This window comes from Rhinopithecus bieti, unplaced genomic scaffold, assembly GCF_001698545.2.
Source record: "Rhinopithecus bieti isolate Rb0 unplaced genomic scaffold, ASM169854v2 scaffold_43749, whole genome shotgun sequence".
Taxonomy (NCBI): domain Eukaryota; kingdom Metazoa; phylum Chordata; class Mammalia; order Primates; family Cercopithecidae; genus Rhinopithecus; species Rhinopithecus bieti.
This window is the reverse complement of record NW_016818380.1, coordinates 2,405,567-2,425,672: the sequence shown is the minus strand read 5'-3', so window position 1 is coordinate 2,425,672 and position 20,106 is coordinate 2,405,567. Positions and strand designations below refer to the sequence as shown.

The following is a 20,106-nucleotide window of genomic DNA, read 5'->3' as shown; positions in this document are numbered from 1 at the left end:
GAAGGGTTAATAATTTTCACTATCCAAATTTTCATCTTCACATTTGGCTGAGTCATAGAACAGTTAGGAAAAGGCCAGGCAATATTGTGTCTGGCATATTGCTATGTGCACGCAAGTGCTATCATTATTTTCTTGTCCCACAAGAAGACTTGGAGTTTTCCAGAACAGCCCCTCTTTGTGGGCAGAGGTGGCTGGCTGGCCACCAAACATTTATGCTCCCTTCTGTAGTACAGTGCCATTGGGAAGAGTTGGCCCTTCCATGAACTACACTTTACAGCTTGCCTTACCGTTAGCTACTGCCATGTAGCTGTGTTCTAGCAAATATAAAATTGCAGGATTGATGTGAGCCACTTTCAGGCCTCCCCTGTAAAAGCCACTCATTTGGCACTCCTCCATGCTCCTTCCCTTACCAACAGGTGGATGCAAATGCCCACAGTGATGTGGGAAGTCAGGTGTTTAAGAAGGCAGAACCTCTATTGGTCTGAATACCTAATGACTGTGTAGAATGGAACTCGTATACTCCCATCCCCCAAGACTGGAGTCAACTTGGATTATTTCATGAGCAAGACATCAACTTTGTGTTCCAGCTCTTAGAGATATTGAGGTCAATTGTCTGGGCAAATGGCCAACCCTAACTAATCTTATCCTTTCCTTCCCTTGTCAAATCACCTGGTCAACCTGCTCTGATATGAGATTTTTACCAGGCTTGCCAGTTGTCTGTAGGTCATTCACAAGAAACAAACTCTTAGACCCTCAGCATTCGTGTGTAGATGAAGTCGAGAAGCTAAAAACTAGATGAGATTTAGAAAAATATATTTTCCAAGGGTGATAAAAGATTTCATCTGATGTATTGACTCCAAATTATTATTAGTGGCTGCTTGTAGTGCTGTGTTGGGAAATTGTCTGAGGCAGTGTCCAGGCTAATAGAAAAGAACACTGTGATTAATTGGCAATAACTATCATGGCAGGTGAGGTAGGAGTGATGGCATGGGTTCAAAGAACTTCGTCATCCCTGGGACTTAAGCCAAGCTCTTGGATGCATTCAGTAGGCTGTTCCTAGAAATAGTACCCATATTTGTAAGTCTCAAGTAGGAGGCACTTACCATTAAGGCAATATCCTTACCATGGCTGTTACTTATATAAGTTGGTGTGATTTATTGGCAGCCTTAATCGGCTAAGTTATAAATGAAATTTACACATCCCTCTGCCTAGATTCTGCTTGTTTAGTTTAGAAATCAGGTATTTTCAGGACTCAAAATTTCTAGTAAAACAATTTTGAAGGCACACATACTGCTTCTATTGGAGCAGTGGCAAAGCAGATGATTTTAATCTTTGGGATTGTGATCTAGTGTCTTGAAGTCTATTCTGATGAACCGATGAACTCCTTACTGGCTTATAGACTGGTCTGGCAAAAAGAAGGAAACAAAGAATAGGAAACAGTCCCTGTTGATATAGACAACTGTTTGGTGGTTAAAAAGCGGATAGACCCCTTCTTTCTGCTGTGGGAATTAGAGTTTACTTACAGTGGCTCTCAAGTGCCTGGATTTCTTAAGCTACATGTTCTTAGTTATTGTACTATTTTCTGGATGACAAAGGATGAAATTCAGATACACACACCTAAGTCCAAAACACACTGCATCCAAACAAAATCTTAGTTTAATCTTTTTCACAAACACATTAGAGATTTTTTATTTTCACAGGACATGGGAAAGAGTAATATATTTTGAACACAAAATAAAATGGAGAATTTAGCCAAAAAGTTCATGTAATTTCTAATCTTGAGGAAACAGACACATCCAACTTGAGGGATATTCTGTAAAATAACTGCTCCAGAGTCTTTTAAAAATGTCAGTCATTAAAGAATTTTTTTAAATGATTGAGGGATTGTTTTAGATCAAAGAAGACTAAAGAGGCACAACAACTAAATGCAGTGCTCAATTATCCATTGAGTCCTGGATAAAACAAGCCAAAAGATAGTTTTAAATCTTTTGGAGAAATTTGAATATAAACTTTATATCAAAGTTAAATGTCTTGAGGGTGAAAACTGTACAAGAGTTTCCTTCGATAATTTTAGATAAGTGTTGTAGTACTTAGACCATGGTGCCAAAATATCTGCACTTAACTCTCAAAGGATGTGCATTACACTTAAAGAAATGTGGCAACTGTGGTCACTGTTGGATAATCTAGATGAAGGCTATACAAGCATTTATTGTTCTGGTCTTACAACTTTTCTGTAAGTTTAAAATTTTCACATTGAAAAGCTGGGAAGAAAAGTTTTCTACTTAATGGTATATCCTAAGAATTTCCTGTAATATTATATTATATCCTAACCACTCATAATGACTACTTTTAATAACACCATGGTATTCTTTTGAGGGAATATGTATTCTCTTTAAGGATTCCACAATTTAGATTCATAATAAATAATACTTTAATGTGCGTCTCTGTATGTGTTTTGTAGATTCTAATCTTGGCATAAATTTCCACAGGTAGGTTGCTGGATCAAATGGCCATTTATGGAGAATTTGAAACATTCTGCTATGATCTATTTTTTTTTAAGCTGCTAAGTGAGATGGCAGGATCTTAATAAAAGTGAGTCATTTCAAACAGTTATATTTCTGGGAGCCTGAATATTTTTAGATTGCTGACACCCCTTTTTCTTCACTCATCTGCCAACCTCCCTGATAGCTGTGGGAACTTGGTTCTGTCTTTGCTGCCATTTATTCCTATAGATGAGATTTTTCAGACTGAGATACTGGGCACCAAGAGGCCAATAAGAGTAGGAGGAAGTTGTTAAGCTTTTCAATATTTCGTCAAACAAAATTCATACATTTCTCACGCTGAAGCTCACATAAGTGAGTTCAGACATAAGAGTCTGGCTCTGGTTCAGCTTTGATAGGTAGGGCTGCAACCTCAGACAGCAGCTCAAATGCAACCTGAGACCCTGAGCCAGAACCACCCCATGAAGCTGCACCCAGGTTCCTGACCCGCAGAGATTGTATGAGAGAATGAATGTTTGTTGTTTTTAGCTGTCAAGCTTTAGAGTACTTTTTTAATGCCGCGATAGATAACCAATACAGATTCTGGAAGTGAGATGTGGCCATAACAAAAACATAAAATGTGAACAAAACACTTGAACACGTATTTCATAAAAGGAGATATGTGAATAATAGGGATATAAAAAGGAGTGCATTGGTCAGCAGGAAAATGCATATTAAAAGCACAATTCAATACCACTACACACCTACCAGAAAGGCTCCAAGTGTAGGTGAGGATGCAGAATATCTGGAACTCATATATTGCTGGCAGGAGTATGAAATGGTATAAACGAACACAGTTAACCTAAACCTAAGTCAGTTGACCCAGAAAGTACACTGCTAGGTTTATACCAAGAGAAATGATTGCATACAACCAAAATAAGAGGAAAACATAAATGTTCCTGGAAACTTCATTTATTACAGGCCTAAACTGCAAATAACTCAAATATTCATCAGCAGAAGAATGGATAAATAATTTGTGATATATCCAGGCAATGGAATACTACTCAGCAATAAAAATAATTGAAGTATACACACAGCAACCTGGATGAGCCTCACAAGCACTATTTTGAGCAAAAGCATGCTATGTTGTTTCGTTTATATGCCATTAAGGAACAGGTTAAAACAAATTTATGGTGATAAAAGAGAGAGTAGTGGTTGCCTCAGGATTGGTAAGTTGTACCAACTGGAAGGTAACAGGAGTGAACTCTCTGGGGTGATGGAAATGTTCAACATTTGATCTGGATGGTGATCACATGGTTTTATATATCTAAAAAAATCACAAAATAGTCACCCATTTTCTTCATTTTACTGCTATATAAATTACATGTCAAGAAGATAATGTTGAAAAGATCCAAATGCCTTTCTGGCCCTAGAGAACCTGTCTTTGGCCCCTTCTCTGACTTCTTCTCTGAACACTCTTCCCCTTATTCACTCCCCCAAACACCCTGGCCGCCCTCCTGCTCCTCCAACACACCAAGCATACTGCCACCTCAGGGCCTTTGCACTAGCTCCTCCCTTGTCAGCACTCCCTGTCCTCAAATATCCCTGTAGATATCATCCTTTGCTTTATTCAGGTCTACCTATCATTGTCACAGTTCTCTGGAAACAGAGGCCTGGGCAAAGTTTAAGGCTTAGAGGGTTACTTGGCAGGTACAATCTCACACAGCTGGCTGCTCGATATGTTAGCTTCCAGAGCAGCTGTAGTAAGGCACCACACACTGTTGTCACTCAGAACAACAGAAATGTATTGTGTCACAGTTCTGGATGCTAGAAGTCTGAAATTCAAGTATGGCGAGGCCATGCTCCCTCTGAAACCTGTAGGGGAGGCTCCTTCCCTGCCTCTTCTAGCCTTGGTGTTTGGGGCTCTCTGTGGTGTCACCTAACATTTAGATACATTAATCCAATCTCTGCCTCCAATGTCACCTCACCGTCTTCTCCTGATGTGTCTCTGTCTTTCTCCTTCTAAGGACAAGAGATTGGATTAGGCCCCCACTCCCTTAATGACTTCATCTTAACTTGATTCCATCAGCAAAGACCCTATTTCCAAATACTATAAAGCCACATTCACAGTTCTTGGGGGTTAGGACTTCGACATATCTCTTTGGGGAACATAGGTGAACCCATAACACTCAGTCGGTGCACAGGCTTGGCCACACAGCAGGCTGTGTGGAGAAATTGTGCACCAGACGGAGGGGGAAAGGGAGAGGCAGTTCAGCTGCCCAGTATCCTCCAATCTCCTGTTTCCTGTCTCCCACTGGTCAAAGTCCATTCAGGGGGAATTAAATCCTCTTCCTTTCCGTGTTGCATCATTCAGCCCCATTGGCAGTTGCTCAGGAAACAAGGCCCTGCAGTTTGGCATTTCTGCTGAGTTTGGACATGGGGAGAGAAGCCAGATATTCTAGGCCTGTGGCTGGTGAGCCTCAGGCAGGAAAACCACAGGGGCCTGTGGTGGCTGCAGGGAGCAAGTGGCTGAGGAAGGGACAGGTGGTGCTGAGACAGGCCCCAGGTTCTGCCCAAATGTCATCTGACCAGAGAGGCCTTCTCTGACTACTTCATATCAGATAGATGCCCCTTCCCTGTCTCTGCATTTCTTTGTTTTGCTTAATCATTCTTCACATCAATTATCGCCATTGGACATACTATATATTTATGTGTTTATTTGCTATGTCTCATTTTACTCACTACCACAGTGTTCCCTGCAAGTAGGAAATGTATCTGCTCGTCCTTTGCCCTTTTTTCAGTGCCTATCACAGTGACTGGCACATTGTAGGTGCTCAGTAAATATTTATTGAGTTTCAATGACTCGAGGAATCAATGGATATAAAGAAATGAAAAAGACTTTGTGTCTGTAGTCTGTTAGGGAGTAGCTGAGTGGGTGGCAGTGGGGTTCTCTTATGTCCAGACAGGCCTGTCTTAAGCAGGTCAGGACCTAGGTGCAGCTGAAAGCAGAGCTCCATTTCCAGGGCTTGAATTCTGCAGCTCCCTGAGGAGGCCAGGGGCTGCCAGGATCACAGCTGCAAAACCTCTGGGTCATAAGGCAGAGGAAAGAGCAGACAGAGGGAACTCTTCTCATCTGGACTTGGAGGGTCGACCTTGCCAAGAGGGGAGGTGATTGCTTCCTGCAGAGTCACAGTGGGGAGAAAGAATCCTGTCTTCCCAGGTTGACCTCTTCTAAGCTTCCTGAGTTATTTTCTATCTCTGGAACCAAACTAGTACTTTTAGTCCTAAAATGCCAATAAATATATCTTCTTTACTAGCTGTGGCACTATCATATTTTTAAGGTGAAAATTAGTGTCACCTAAGCAAAAGAGCTCAGCTCCTTATTACTTATTGCCCAGTCAAGATTTAATGTGTCTCACTTTAAATGACAGTTGTCCATTTTGCTTCCTTCAAGTCACACATGCTCTTGGTTCAATATAGTCACTATGATTTTTAGTCACATTCTCTCTTTCCTGTGCTGTTTTCTCTGGGCAATCCACTATATAAAGTCATCCATTTTTTGAAATATGTAGGAGACCATATTGGATTACTGATGAAAAGGAAATTGTAACAAACACTGGGTGACCATCGTTCATTCAAAATTAGTTTGTGGTAATTTTCTCGATTAGTGTGAAAAATGTGCATAACACAGGTAGAGATTTTGTGAGTTGAATAATGTACTCTGTGTCTTTTGTACAATAATAAAAAGCTAGGGCAGCTTGTTATTTCACCAAAATAAATATACTCCACCACTAGAAACTAGGCCTAAGACTAAAGCTGTGACATGGTGACATTTTCCTCACTGCAGATTATGTACCAAAGTTCATTACTGCGACTTTACCGACTGAGCTTGAGAAAGTGGCATATGTAACCCTCTCCTTTTGTTTTGGTGAGGAAGTGCAGGCTTCGTTTTGGTGAGAAAGACTTTGGCATAGGTGGAGTGCTGAACCCAGTTTGGACCTGAGTGATTTGTGGATTGCTGACTTTCACCATTCGCGGTTTGTGAGGAATTGTTCCTTCTGGGAAGGGGGCAAGGCGGAGCATTCAAGCTCTTTCCTAGCCTATTGCCTCCCAGGATGCAGGGAGTTTGTATGTTACAGGAATTAACACTAATAAGTACCATTTTCTTTATAGAGGTCAGTATGCTTCTCAAACAGACACAGTTACTTCCAGGACAAAAGATTTTTCTTTTCTCTTAAGACTTGCTTCCATTAATAACTAAGTCACAAATTTTAACTCTGAATTTTTTTTTAATTAAGAGAGTTCATTTTAACTTTGCCTCCTGACTGTTTGATTTACCTTTCTGTAAAACTAGGAACTATAACTGCACTTACCTATGAAGTTACCTGAAGAGCACAGGGAGTAAAAAACAGAACTTTACCTTAGTCTTCTACGAAGCTGGAGATTGGAAGGCAGTCACTAGACAAGTTCAAACCAATTTTTTTTTCTTGTGCTCATATTTAGTTGTCTGCCTTAATTCTAGTGCCCTGAAGTTGGATATATCTAAAGTACAGTTAAAACTAAATGGCTAATTCCTTTCTAATTTAATTTACTTTTACATGCCATAATGATAGAAATACAAAACCAAAACAAAACAAAAACTCTGCTTCTAAAAGACACAAAGAAATGTAATAATACTGTCGATCTAAAAGAAAGGAACTGAGGCAGAGTTAATATAAGTAGGAGTTTATTTGGGCCGAGTTTGAAGATTGCAACCCAGGAGCATAGATGCACGTTGCCCTGAATAGACACTCTGATTAGTGGTAGTTACAGGTGGACTTTTATTTATCTTTTTTTTTTTCTTTTCCTTTTTTCCCTTTTTAAACAGGGTCTTACTTTGTCACCCAGGCTGGAGTGCAGTGGTGCAATTTCAGCTTACTGCAGCCTCAACCTCCCAGGTTCAAGTGATCCTCCCACCTTAGCCCCCCAAGTAGCTGGGACTATAGGTGAGTGCCACCATGTCTGGCTGATTTTTGTATTTTTTGTAGAGATGGGGTTTCGCCATGTTGCCCAGGCTGGTCTTGAACTCCTGGCCTCAAGCGACCGACCTGCCTTGGTGTCCCAAAGTGCTGGGATTACACGAGTGAGCCACTGTGCAGGGCCTACAGGGTGAGTTTTAAAGGTAAGAAAGGAAGACAGCGAGTGGGCTGATACAAAGTTGTTTGTCAGGAATTCTCATTGGTTTACAGAATTAACACTGATTAGTGATTGGCTATACATTGTTAAGCTATAGGGTGTGGGTTGTAGTGTCTGGTGTGTCACTATTAGGTTAATTTATAGCTACTGTGGCAATAGCTAACCAGTTTCAGGAGATAAATACATAGCTCAGAGTGGGGAATAAGGCACAACTGTGATCTCATTTTAATGCTTCTCTGGGCCTAACAATTCGAAAGGGCTCACAATCCTCAGATGAAAGTTCTTTTCTTTCCTCAATACCTAATTTAGTACTGAAAATATTGAGGTCCTAGATGTGGGTCATTTGTGACTTTTGCTTTAGCAGTAAAGTCTAAAAAATTTTGTTATCGTAAATAAAATTTTAGCCACTTTCCTGTCGTGCCTTATTATTGCTTTAAGATCTTAATCCAAATATATTCCCCTAAATGGACAAATCACAGTTTTAAAACAAACCACAACCATTTTATTATAACCCACAAATTGGGACTCTCCTGATCAGATATTTTTAATTACGCATTTCTTTTTTAGAAAGCTCAAGAGACTGTAAGAGCTGTACTTCCCTAATGAGTATGGTATTCCTCACAACTCCCAAGCGAATCACTTTGCGGAGAAAAGGCAATTGTCTTGGTTGAGTAGGAATTAATGTTGAAGGTGTGGAAGGAAGTTGACTTGATTCAGTTTTCACTAGCCTAAGTCACAGATGTTAAATTGCAAGTTTCACAGGAGGCACCCAAGTAGAATAGATACATAATTCCAAACTAAGATGCCAAGATGCAAACTTTCAATCAAAATACTAAAGACCAGTTTCACGGGTCCAAAACTTCTCACCCGAAGGGGGAAATAACAGTACCTATGAAGGAGAAATTAAAGGAAGATTTTGTGAGGAGTTGTAATGGTTAATTTTATGTGTCACCCTGAGTAGACCAAGGGGTCCCCAGATTAAACATTGTTTCTTTGTATTTTTTGTGAGGGTTTTTCTGGATGAGATCAGCGTTTCAATCAGTGGAGTCAGTAGATGGCCCTCCTTGAGGAGGCAGCATCCCATTAGTTGGGGACCTGAACAGAACAAAAAGAGAAATTTGCCCCTTTTTTCCTGCCTTACTGCTAGCACTGGGACATCTCATCTTCTGCTCTTGGATTGGGATTTTTAGCAGCTTCCTTCGTTTTCAGGCTTTTGGATTCAGACTGAATTACACTGCTTTCCTGGGTTTCCATCTTGCAGATGGCATATGGTAGGACTTCTCAGCTTCCATAATTGTGGGAGCCAATTCCTCATAATAAATCTCCTTTTATAGATACAGATATAGACATAGTTACAGATATATAACCCATTGGTTCTATTTCTCTGGAGAATCATGACTAAAACAGGAGTATTTTCTTGTTTTAGTCATGGAAAGTCTTGAAAAATAGTATTTCTCATATTATTTTTTCCTCTCCATGTGGGCCACTCAGAGAACCTATAAGTTGGGAGCATAGGGGATTGTTGTCTGACTCCAGCCCTGGAAACCTGCAGATCAATAGAGAGGGACTGGTGAGCCTCTTTGGCGAGTGAAGAGGCTGTGCTGTTTGTTCGATTGGTCTGCACTGAGTTTATTAGAGCAAAATAGGCATTGAGTGTCCCTATGGACCAAATGTGGGACACACAGAAGAGAATGATCCTGGAGCCCCTTTAAATCCTGCTCAGGAGGACAGCTGGGGTGTGGGTGGAGGATAAATTGGGAGTCCTATAGAGGGAGGAAATTTGGAGGGGACTCAGGAAATCCAGTGGCACTTGCCTATGTGGGGGGCCCAGCAGGGGGGCACCTAAGAAAACATGAAGGCACCCACAAGAGAAAGAGCAGGCTTGACATTTGCCAGGTTTGGAAAAGACAATGCCATCCTACAACTGTTCCAGTAAAGTAAGAACTTACCTGCCCCTTCTTTTCTCTCTTTCCTTCCCTACTCTGATCCTGGAAGGGTCAAAACCAGCAGCTTTCATGGTGGTCTGGGATAAGGAAGGAAAGGAGAAGCTGACCACGTCTTCTCTCCTAAAGGCTGAGACTTGCCTATGACCAGCTGTAGGTTGAGGAGGAGGAGATAATTCTTTTCTTTGAAATAAAGATTGAAATATGTAGTGATATATTGGTTTGGGCACTCTAACAGAAAGAATCTGGTACTTTCTATTACCTATAAGTGACCAAAAAAGCTATATCCAGTGGCAGAGGTAGAATTGCCTTCACTGAGCAAGTTTAAAAGTACAGTGAGAGAAAATATTAAAATTGCTTTTATGATTTCACCCCAGGAGTACTGTGTCTTCATTGAATTGGTTATATCACCAGCAGGAGTGATAGATGTATTTTTATAGCCTACCTTCCAATCAGGTACCTAAAACATGGTGAATCAGATTTTTTTCCCCATATACAGATATGAGTGAATGCTCGATCTACAATAGAATTTCCTGGAGAATTTCTATGGGTTTCTCAGGAGACCCATCCCTTGTATCCTTCATAGCCAAAACTTGCAATTTATAGATGTCAAAGCCCTTTAGTATAAGTGATCTCGATGGCTTATCACCACCAGGTCCCTGCGAAATGCAGAGAGCACCTAGTATTATCTGTACTATATGGAGAATAGTAGCTAAGAGTTATTGAACACTCACTATGTGCTTGGCACTTGTGCTAAAAATCCTACAAATACCAAATTCATGTATAATACTATTAATTTGTCCACTCTACAGATGATGACACAGAGTCTTAGGCTAAGTAGTTAATTTAAGGCCAAACATTTAGTAGAAGATATGGCTGCAATTTGAACTTGGCTGCCTGCCTTCAGATTCCTAACTTTGAACCTCTGCTCAGATGAACAAAATGGAAATCAGACATTTAGCAACTCGTTCGAGGATCTACATAGCATTAACAGATATTGGTCGTGTCTCATCTTTGTCTCATGGAGATCTTCAGTAGAGATCTTAGTTCTCTAGTAGAGAAAGAGTTCACTAAACTACAGGAAGATCTGAGATTAAGCAGATAATACCTTTTCCCAGTGAAAAAACAAGTCTCAAAAGATAGTGTAAGTAAATTATAGCTATACACTGGAATAGTTGGTGACCAGGAAAAAATGTTTAAGGATTTTTTAAGGAAAGTAAAGCATTTTTCCATTCCAATAGAAAAAGTAGCCTATAAACTATTAATGCTTTCAAGTCTGTTTGAATATATGTATCTATACACATACATGATAGGCACATATATACATATACATATATGTATATGTTTGTGGGTACATGTATGATCATATCACTTCTAATTTTATTTTAAAAAATTTTGTAGAGATGGGGGGTCTCACTATGTTGCCCTGGCTGGTCTTGAACTCCTGGTCTCAGGCAATTCTCCTGCCTTGGCCTCCCAAAGTGCTGGGACTACAGATGTGAGCCACTGTGCTTGGCCTTGATTGTATCTTTTTATAATAGAAAAGTTTAGAATTAAATGCACTAAAATATTAACAGTATTACCTCTAGGTGATGGAATTATGGGTAATTTTTACTTTTTCTCCTATACTTTTCTGTATTTCCCCCCAAAAGATCAATCATATTTTCCTCTCCATATGGGTTCATTAATATTTTATTTACTTAACATTTTTATTGAGATAATTTGCATACTATAAAATTCACTCATTTTAACTATACCATTTGATGATTGTTATTAAATTTATAGAGTTGTGTATCCATCACCGCAGTCCAATTTTAGATCATTTCTAGAAGATTTTTCAGGTCCATCTGCAGTCATCCCTTATTCCCACATCCCAGACTTAGGCAATTCCTAATCTACTTTCCATCTCTATAGATTCGCTTTTTCTGGAAGTTTCACATAAATAGGATCATACAACATGTGCTCTTTTGGGACTGACATACATTATGTTCTTTTAAAGAGAGGGAAATGAATAAATATTCTTTAGTTCTTTGCCTTTCCCATCCAATCCAAGCAAAAGCCCATTTTCTTCCTCTTAATACTATAATAACTAATTATCAACAGAGTTTCCTTTATTCCTGTAGTTCTTGACCAGCAATCAAATCCCTTTCAGATCACAAGATAATCTATAGGACAGTAAACTATTCCTGACGTTTTAAAGATCTCTATTTTTTAATTCCTCACACATTTCTCTATTTTTACATTAAAAAACTGATTTATAACTATTTTGTTCTTACCCTCTGGACAGTCATTGTAGACATGCCATTCTACTGGCAGAAACAGGGATACCATCACCGATGTGCAAGGGTTTGGAATCAGACAGACCCAAATTCAGCTCTGGGGCCCCATCTCTTGTAGCTGGGTTAGACCCTTCCTGAGTTCAATGTCTTAGTGAGTATCTTGGAGTTACTCGTACCTTCCTCTAGGGCTGGATGGAGACATGCGCATGCTCTGGGTGAGCTAGTGATTTTTGGTGCTCCTTCGAAAGGATGTTCTTTAAATAAGTCTTCAACTTCTCTTTAGAGAAAAGGCAGGGCCCCCCACACAGCAAAACAAACGCCTTGCAGTTCATCAGGGCTACACTCCTTAAAATGCACTGTAAACTCCTCAAGGGTCTCACTCTCACTCCCAGCAGCTCATCAGTGTCTTCCTTCCAATCCAATTAACACTCTCCCTGAAAGTACTGATACATATCATTTTCAATATTTCATTACATTTTCAAGGATTTATTGCTCTTTGTGGAGTAGTGTCCTTCTGGCTCTGCCTCACAGAGTGTTCTGAAGATTAAATGGGATCACACATCTAAGGAGTGCTGCACAGGGTCTAACACTCAGTGGATGTTCAATAAATGGCAACTATTATTAGTATCATAACCAAAGCTATGGCAACTCCAAGCCTGTGTGATAATACATGATGTGCAGCTCCTTTCTCCTCTAGCTCCTTACTTGGAAACCTTCTTTGCAGAAAGCCATTTTCAGAAAGCTTTTGGTGACCTTGAAACATTCTTAGGTGCTCTCTGATGTTTTAATAAATGAAACTTAATATATACAGGAGATACAGTTCCTCCTTCATACCTGTATAGTAAAAGAAGCTGCAACATAAATACCTTTGGTTAACCTTTATATAGTATGTTATTTTAAATATTACCATAAACATGATACAAATTAACAGAATGAAGGTTAACTGGGGGAAAAGCCCTGAGCAGGGAGGGAAGAGTTGCTGCCGGAACACTGTGGCAGGTCTGAAACCAGATCCTGGCTATCGAGCAGAGGGAAATGGCACATCTTTGGAGGCTTTTATATCATGATCATAATTGTTTTATTAGAATCAAAGCATCCCAGAGAGCACTTGCTCTTTCCTTCTCTCCAGTCCCCTTGACTCTCCCCTTAGCAGGGTTGGATGGGAGGTGGGCGGAGGTGGGCAGAGGTGGGGGGTGTGGGGGGAGGGGGGGATGGGAACAGTACAAGTAAAGCATAAGACCAATGCTAATGTCCCTTCTCTCCACTGTCTGGCCCGCCCAAATGCAGTGCCAATAAATATCAAAACAGTGCTGGTAATAGTCCAAAAAGATTCAACTTGTCCCAAATTCCTAAACGATTTATTGGCATGTATTTGTTCTTGGCAGGTGCTAACTGAACACTTGTAGCATGACATTTGTGTGGCATCTACAAGAGAACAGGCCGTTTACCACCCATTCAAACACATCAGCCAGAGGGAACAGCAAGTTGGGGCCAAGCCATCCAAGTTCACCTGAGCGCTCCGGGAGTCTCGGCGCTCCTAAAACCTCAGTTCTGCATGTGGCGGATACTCCCATTCTCATCTGTTGTTTTCTTCACCATGCAGGTGATGGAACCCAGGCAGTGCCAGGGTTCAAGGCTGTGACTTCAGCATGTCACCCCCTCAGTCCGCATTGGGCCCCACCAGACCCCTACCCCCTCCTGCCCAGCCCTGCCGCACTGCCCCAATTGGCCCCAGCACACTTCCTCACCACCGCAGGAGAGCTGGCCTCTCATATCCCTCATGAGAGACTCGACGGCGTCGCCAGCTTCCTGCCCTCCCTCAGCCTCTTCTGAAGGGGAGACAGCAAAGGTGAGCAGCAACCGCCCGCAAGTTTTGGCAGCTGCTGAGGAAGACTCATCGGTTCTAAGGAAACAGAGAAAGCATGCAGCCATTTTAGATGGCATTTGCTGTAATGAAATATAATAGACAATGAGGCATCCCTCACTCGCGCGCGGCGCCTGGCCTCCCGCCCCACCTCAGGGCCCCCGGGAATGAGGGTGGGCCAGTCTCCGAGGACGCAGCGCCACTGTCGCAGGTGGCGGCCAACCGAGGTCGCCACCCAGTGGCCCCAGCGGGGGGACGGCGGGGTCCCCCAACCCCGGGCGGAATCCCACCCCTGGCGACCGCAGTGAGCGCGGGCGGCGAGCTTGGCCCTCCCCGCCGCCGCGTCCCACCCCCCGGTCCCCTCTCGCCCCCGCCCCAGGCCGCGGGAGCCAGCGGGGAGGGGCGGGCCCGTCGCAGCCGCGCTGGTCGCCAGGGCGGCCGGGAGGAGCGGGGTCGCGCGCCGGGGCGAGGCGGGGGCGAGAGGCCAGGCAGCTCGAGCGCGGGAGGTCGCAGCACGCCGGGACATCCCGCCGACGCGCACCGCGCTCAACATGGTCGGCTGCGCACGCTGCCCCATTCTTCCTCCTCCGCCGAATGGATCGCCTGCCTGGATAAAAGGTAGCTCGGCCGGGGGCCGCAGCCGGGGGCCGAGCTCTGCAGCGCTGCCCGGGCCCAGAGACCGCCGCAGCTCCACACCTGGGCGCAGCGCGGCCGGGCTGCGGGTGGCCGGGGTCCCCGAGCGGGGGAAGGGGTTGAGGTCCTCGTCCGGGAGACAGGAGGACAAGGACCCCCGCCTCTCGTGGGGTGCCAGCGGCATGAGATTATTACACGTGGTGGAGAAAATGCAGCGCAGTAAGGGGAGAGAGCACCCACCTTTCCAACCCCCCGCCCCGCCGCGACTCCAGGCTCCGCTCCTGGGTGGGGGTTTATTTTCTCTTGGCATCACGGGACGGAAGAATCGATGCATACCCTCTCCAGCTATTCAGACCTTGCGGGGTATTAAGTTTTAAGGAGGGGTGGGGGCACCGGCAGGTACAGAGTAACATTCTTTTTTTTGTTCTCGAAAGCAAAGTGTGAGGGACCCAGTGGAGCTGTCTAGTCCCTTGCTGAAATTCACAGCTTTCTGCCCCCGCAGTCGCTCGCTCAAGGTCTGTGTTAGGGAAGGTCATTTGGGAGGCTGCTTTCGTCTTAATACCTGCTTCTCGGGAAAAGACTTTTACGCTAAAAAAAAAAAAAAAAAATCATACATAAAGCATATAACTCCCGACGACAGCTCTCTCTAAGGAGGATGTGTGTGTTAACAGTGGATTGCAGTTGTTTCCAGGCTCTGACAGCATAATATTCTGTTTGTCCAGATTGCAGGTTTAGCAGTAAACATTACACAGTATGTTAGCAATTATAGCTTTTTACCCTGATTAAAAGGTGATGCATCTGAACTTTTAAGAACTGAGCAAGAAATCTTGCAGAGTGAACTGCCTCTGAATTTCGGAGTTTAATGCAGAAGGGCAATGATTCACGTCTTGCAGCTATCTGCATGACATCTCTATTTGCATTTGTGTGAAATATTTTGTGTTCTGCCATATTGAAAAATTTTCAATTAACAGATTCGTAACACGATCAAACTTGAAAATCTTAAGTGTGACATGCTTTGCATACTCTATTATAGGCCTTTGTTGAAAATATTAAGTAATTTGAGAAAAGCTAAATGTAGCTCATTTGAATAACTTAATATATCTGAGAAATAGTCTTGACTTTGAATTACCACGCAGTAGCAAGATTTTTTGGCAGGCAGTGCCCTATTTATGTCTAAAATGATATGTACTAATATTAGAAATAGTTGCATGCAATAAATAGTAAGAGAATTAAAGTAATGGTTAAATCATACAGGATTATGTAGAACTAAGAGCATTTAAAGTATAGAGGTTGTTAATGTGTCAAGTATCTAAATTTAATAGTTCAGGAAAAAGGAATTATATGGGATTCAAGATCTTGCACTTAACCTATAAATAGTGGTGCTTCCTTATGAATGGAATGTTTAGATAATAGATAACATATTTCTATGTGTAGAAATGCATGGCATGGCATTTTTTGAACAGTCGTTAATTCACTGGAAACCCATTAGTCAATAAGAAGTACTTATGGCAAAATCATAGAGCAATACTAATACAAGTGGGACATAGTTGACTCTCTCTTTTCATAATGTGTATCTGCCCAAATGATTTTGCTTGAAATGGATTTTTTAGAGCATGGTGCCCTCACTTAATGCCACCATTCATAATGGAAAAAAAAATCTAGGAAAAAAAAAACCCCCTTCACAGATACTGAGTCTAGCATCAGAAGAGTCAGATGAGTGGACAGATCAATAAGTTAAGGGTTTTAGGCACAGAGCTGTTACCAGTTCTGATATTGGACATATCACTTTTACTTCCTTGAGTGTCTGAAAAATGAGGATAGGACTATCAGGGATAAGTGGACAAATGGAAGAAGAAAAAAAGGTGAAATACTTTGAAAACTGTGAGGTGCCATGTAGGCTTTTTATTTTGTGGTATTAAGAGAACTTTGCATGTTCTGCAGTGTTCATGCCAGAATTGATACCTGTGAGGAACAGTTTAGGGCAGCAATCTCATTGTATGAAGGCTGTGGGGGCCTTGTTTTGAAGGTGTGTTTTTCTCTTAGATTGTTTATTTATTTATTTATTTTTTAGGAAAGGAGAAAGATTGAGAGTGTTTATGGAAGTTGTCTAGGGAAGCCCCCTGAAAGCCCTGTTTAGTGGAGACAGTGCCCTCAACGTTTCTGAGAAATGCTATCTTGATACTCTTTTCCAGGCACTGTGCTGAGCACTGGGGATGCAACAAAATATGAGAGTTGCTTATAGGCTTGGAGGGTAGGGGAGATTGGTGGTGGGACGGCTATATAAACAGCTAACCACAATGCAGTGGTAAGTGCTTTAATGGAGATGTATAAAGTGCTTGGGGAATGCAGATGAGTGAGTTATCGAGATGCTTCCATAGGTGTCCTGCATAGACCTCAGAGGCTGAGAGAAATTTTACCAGGCAGAGAATAGGGAGGGCATGCCAGGCAGTGGTGTGGCATATGAATATGCTAATTTCTTCCCAACTACAAATTCCTGTTGTGACCAAATCTAGAATATAGGAATGTATGCTCTATATTTATAAAAACCTTTTTATTATGGACCTTGTCAACCCTGCACGAAAAAGAAAGAATAGTACAATGAACCCCTGTGGGTTCACTTGGGAATGTGATACTGGGACCTTTTAACTGGGAAAAGGACGTAACTGGGAAATGTAGTTCAAATATATGCCTCATTCAAGAGACAACTGTTGTGGATGGTGAAAAAAAGAGAAACCCTGGGACTGGAAATAAAAAGGAGAGTTAAAAGAGGAAGTCTGCAGGAGTAAAGAAGTATGCAATGAATGTTGAAGTGAAACAAACAAAATACAAGGAAAATCGAGCCTTAAAGTGTTTGTTAGGAATGCCTAGAAAGTTATCATAGATAGGACAGTACTTGCCAGTGGGGAAGGGGATTACAAGTGTGTAGATATGTAGATTAGGTTAAAGAAAGAAAATCTAAAGCTTTTTATGTATCAAGCATCCACTGTCTTGGACTATAGTGCGACTGAGGAGATGAGGGTCTACAAATACTAATCTTAAAGCCAGAAAGACAAGACATTGAACATTTGGATGGATAAATCAACATTGACAAAAATCTCACATGTTAGAGTAAAACAAGCTCACCACTATCTCAGGGATCTTATGATTTTTTTTTTCTGAGGGGATGGTAATTAGGAACAAATTACATAGTCCCACTATTTGGGACTTAAGATGGGTAAATGTCTTTTTTTTTTTTTTTTGAGATGGAGTCTCACTCTGTCACCCAGGCTGGAGTGCAATGGCGTGATCTTGACTCACTTCAACCTCCCCCTTCTGGTTTCAAGGGATTCTCATGCCTCAGCCTCCCAAGTAGCTGGGATTACAGGCACCCACCACCATGCCTGGCTAATTTTTGTATTTTTATAGAGACAGGGTTTCACCATGTTGGACAGACTGGTCTTGAACTCCTGACCTCAGCTGATCCACTTGCCGAGGCCTCCCAAAGTGCTGGGATTACAGGTGTGGGCCACCATACCTGGCCCATTGTTTAATTTTAATGAAAATATTTTTCCCGTAAGGTTTTAAATTTGCCAACTGTGAACTTAAGATCCACTTATGAATCCTAGATCTCAGGGTTGGTAAAGGAGTATTATGAAGGGACAGGGACCATACACATGCATGTAGTATAGTGACTCATTGCTGGCATTCATCATGATGGAGCAGGGATTGGCAAACTATGGCCTGTGGGCCAGATCTGACAGCTTGCCTGTTTGTCTTATGGGCTAAGAATGGTTTTCACAGGGCGGGTGCGGTGGCTCATGCTTGTAATCCCAGCACTTTGGGAGGCTAAGGCATGGGGGATCATGAGGTCAGGAGATCGAGACCATGCTGGCTATCACGGTGAAACCCCCGTCTCTACTAAAAATACAAAAAAATTAGCTGGGTGTGGTGTCGGGTGCCTGTAGTCCCAGCTACTCGGGAGGCTGAGGCAGGAGAATGGCATGAACCCGGGAGGTGGAGCTTGCAGTAAGCTGAGATCGCACCACTGCACTCCAGCCTGGGTGACAGAGCAAGACTCCATCTCAAAAAAAAAATAAATAAATAAAAAATAAAAAAGAATGGTTTTCACATTCCTGAATGGTTGGGAATAAAAGAAGAGTAGCATTTTGTGACCCATGAAATTTAGATGAAATTCAAATTTCTGTGTCTATAAACAAAGTTTTATTGGAACATAGCCGTGCTCATTTGGTTACATATTGTCTACAACTGCTTTCCCGCTGCAGTGGCAGAGCTGAGTAGCTGCAATGGAGACTGTGGACCCACAGAGCTTGAAATATTTACTATGTGGGCCTTACAGAAAAAGTTTGCCATCTTTTGTTATAGATGAAAGAACCTATCTAAGTGATTGACAGTGAAACCACTGGAGATGAAAGAAATTGTCTTCATTTGGAAAGGAGTTCACAGTGTTTGGTTTCTTGTTTAATTAGAAGTATAAGTTGGAGAAAGGTCCTCAGTTGATTGGCTTATTTGAGGAACACTGGCTATCACAGCCAAAGCAGACGATGAAGTTAGCATGGTTATTCAAAAGGTTGTGATCTTTCAAAGGCAGCAGATGAATTTTTTTAAGTATTCATATTTCAGTTTAAAAATGCTCCATGGACAGTTTCCATCTGACTTGCCCCCAAATAGATATCATGTTAGTTATTTTGATTAGGTTGAGAGTGAAAGAAATCAAGGGACAAATTTGTTAAGAACCAAAATGCTTTGTAGCACACATGGTGAGAGAAGATGACTCAGATATCAAAGAAGCATCAGACATGGGTCCACCCTTGAGTAATACCGAGGATCAAAGAAGCACACAGAGCAGAAGGGGGTTTTTGGAGGAGGCTGGTATCTACTAGCCAGGTCCCAAGGGATGACATTACCCCGGTACATCCTCCAGGGCTCAGGCTGGTCTTGCAATCTCAGAATCCTGACTTGTTAGCACATCAAAAATTAATACATCTTTCAGCGACAGATACACAGGTACCAGACTCTCAGAGACTGTAAAAGCCAGAAAGACGGTTTATTAATTTGACAATAAGATCTGTCACATCAGAGAAGTGGACACTCATGTCCTTTGGCTAATGTATTCTTCTTCTAAGTAAGCCATATGGGAAATCCAATTGTTCTCAGAAGTCCGTTTTCTGCATTTACAATGAGAAGCCAAGCTGCCAGGAGGTCAGGATGCTTACATCTTCTGACCTGTACAAGAGTACATCCTCTTCCTGGAGCAACAGAGCCTGGGAATTGGATGATAATGAGAAGGTAGTTCTGGGAATCGTAGAGGACAGTGTGGCTGCCACCTTTTCCAGTCAGATCACCATTGCCTGTGCTCCCACAGCACACTTTGGTCTCGCTCTGTCATGACATAACACAAGTCCATCTCCATTGTAATGGCCTGCTTACTTCTCTTTTCACATCACTTGACTTTAGTCCCTATATTTTATTCATCATTTTATCTTCAGCTTCAGTGCAGTACCCTCACTAGAGAACGTGCTAATAGGCCCAGGGTGAGATGGCCACAGGGGTCCTTCTTCTCAGGGATGATGGCCTCTGCAACCCTGTAGGAAGGCCCTGGCACTGGATCCTGTGCTGGGGAAGGAACATCTGCCTCTGTTGCTTCTTCTATGTTTTTTGGCTAATGTGAATACTTTTTTAAAGTGACTCTGCATAGCTCTAATCTAATCTGTTTTTCCTCCTGAAATCCTCCC

At 42.1% G+C, this 20,106-nt stretch overlaps 1 protein-coding gene across 2 annotated transcripts in view; it reads left to right on the top strand.

Annotated features, from left to right (window-relative positions):
- The first annotated feature begins 14,106 nt into the window (after positions 1-14,106).
- RAPGEF4 (Rap guanine nucleotide exchange factor 4) overlaps positions 14,107-20,106 on the top strand; it is a 326,385-nt gene continuing 320,385 nt past the window's right edge. The window contains exon 1 of one of the 2 annotated variants that reach the window (XM_017856973.1): positions 14,107-14,359. The gene's annotated coding sequence lies outside the window, so the exon portion shown is untranslated. The remainder of the gene's footprint in view (positions 14,360-20,106) is intronic. The other variant, XM_017856976.1, reaches the window with a different exon arrangement.